The following is a 2497-nucleotide window of genomic DNA, read 5'->3' as shown; positions in this document are numbered from 1 at the left end:
CCTCTTGAAGGACAAAGTTAGACAACTGGGGACATGTCAATTGCAACTGCTTCTTTCTCAAGAGCTTGTCTTCTGAGAAAAGGAAATCCTTGGAGAGTATTTGACTCCATGTTATTTACTGCCTGGCTTATATGAAATCCACGACACACCTTCATAGCACAGTGATCACAACCACTCAGGGGAGAACTGAGAAAGGTGCAGATGTTTGCTACCTTGAGGCTGAAGAAACACACACTGAAGACTTAGAATTAGAGATGTTGACCTGTGATGTAGACCAGCTTCAAAAGGGGCTGTGCCAGCCCTCTCAACACCAAAGATAGCAGAAAGCTGGGTACCTATCATTCCTGACACAAATACAGAGCTATCTTCTGAGTCAAAGGAAGCATGTTTCAAAAAAAAAATTGGTATTGAGATTTCCAGCAAGAAGAAAGGTGAGTGTATTCATCTCACATTTGTGGCTTGAGACTATAAGTCTGGAAAGAATACCATGAAAATTCAGGCAAATATCTCATACATTCATGTATGGAATTACTTATAAAATCCCATTTATATCCCCCTATGTCCTAAACACTATACAATTTACTTGCTATACAGAGGAGAATAAGTATGATTCAGTGCATCAACTGACTTACAATATATCATCTAAAAATGTGCTGTTTAGAAATAACGGTTTTCTGAATGTAAAGTGGGAAAGTTAAATCAATTACAAGGTACTGGAGAATGTTTGCATGATGATTTCTAACTTAAGTAAGATGGAAAAGAAAAGAGAACATATTGACCACACAACAGAGACAAAGAGAGATGGTAGGACTATTTCATGTGGAAAAAAAAACAAAAAGACAGACAGCTGCTGCCTGCTTCTCTTTTAGCCTTCAGTCTTTTCCAGCATCAGGGTCTTTTCCAATGAGTCAGCTCTTCGCATCAGGTGGCAAAAGTATTGGAACTTCAGCTTCAGCAACAATCCTGTCCAATGAATATTCAGGGTTGATTTTTATGGCACAAATAGAAAATGGTAATACTGACATGACATCACAGGGTAGATGGATGAGGCAGTTTGTTGCTGAGGATGATGAATTAAAAGACTCTGAATGTCACACTTTAAAACCCATCTATAGACACCATCTCTATATGTTGCTGTATATGTTTATATATGCACATACATATATGTATATAAGTGGATATGCATATGATTATGTATGTACATACTATAGTATGACTTACTCATCTATTCATCAGTTGATGGACATAAATTTGAATTGTTTCCAATTTGCATTGTTATGCATAAAGCTGCCATGCATGTTTTTATGATTATAAACATGGCTAAATGCTTTAATAGAAAATATATTTATTATAGTTGAAAATGAGGCTTTGTAAGTATTGAATTTAGATGTACTTTCCTTCCATAAATAGACCCAGAGTTAAGTGATTCTATAGATGGAAAGGATGCCAAAACTGTGAATCATTTATATGGAGCACTCTATTCCAAATGAAAAAGAACGTAATGAATTCCCTCCAATGACAGTGTTTTACTCTTTCCCCTCCAGAGACTACGTAAATGGAAATGGCAGCAGAAAATCACTCCTCAGTGACTGAGTTTATCCTCGCTGGGCTCACAGAACAGCCACGACTCCAGCTGCCCCTTTTCCTCCTCTTCCTAGGAATCTATATGGTCACGGTGGTGGGGAACGTGGGCATGATCCTACTGATTGGGCTCAGTTCTCGCCTGCACACCCCCATGTACTATTTCCTAAGCAGTTTGTCCTTCATTGACCTCTGTCAGTCCACTGTCATTACCCCAAAAATGCTAGTGAACTTTGTGACAGAGAAGAATATCATCTCCTATCCTGAATGCATGACTCAGCTCTTTTTCTTTCTTGTTTTTATAATTGCAGAGTGTTACCTGTTGGCTGCAATGGCATATGACTGCTATGTTGCCATCTGTAGCCCCTTGCTGTATAATTCCATCGTGTCCCATCAGGCCTGTTTCTCCCTCATTTGGGGAGTGTATATGATGGGACTGGTATGTGCATTCTCTCACACAGGCTGCATGCTTAGGGTTCATTTCTGAAAATTCAATGTGATCAACCATTATTTCTGTGATCTTCTGCCTCTCCTAAAGCTCTCGTGCTCTAGCACCTATGTCAACGAATTACTAGTTCTATGCTTGGGTGCACTTAACATCTTTGCCCCCATTCTGACCATCCTCAGGTCCTACATCTTCATCATTTCCAGCATCCTCTACATTCGTTCCATGGAGGGCAGGTCCAAAGCCTTCAGCACATGCAGCACCCACATCTCAGCTGTTGCTATTTTCTATGGATCTGAAGCATTTATGTACCTGCAGCCATCATCTGTGAGCTCCATGGACCAAGGGAAAGTGTCCTTTGTGTTTTATACTACTGTTGTGCCATTGCTGAATCCCCTGATCTACAGCCTCAGGAATAAAGATGTCAATGTTGCCCTGAAGAAAATGCTTGAGAGAAGAATATTTTTGTGA

At 39.8% G+C, this 2497-nt stretch overlaps 1 pseudogene; it reads left to right on the top strand.

Moving 5' to 3' along the window:
- The first annotated feature begins 1555 nt into the window (after positions 1–1555).
- On the top strand, positions 1556–2497 carry LOC129653751 (olfactory receptor 8G1-like; annotated as a pseudogene).

Source organism: Bubalus kerabau, chromosome 5, assembly GCF_029407905.1.
Source record: "Bubalus kerabau isolate K-KA32 ecotype Philippines breed swamp buffalo chromosome 5, PCC_UOA_SB_1v2, whole genome shotgun sequence".
Lineage (NCBI taxonomy): Eukaryota > Metazoa > Chordata > Mammalia > Artiodactyla > Bovidae > Bubalus > Bubalus kerabau.
The sequence above is the reverse complement of the archived record's forward strand: the minus strand, read 5'-3'. Positions and strand labels throughout refer to the sequence as shown.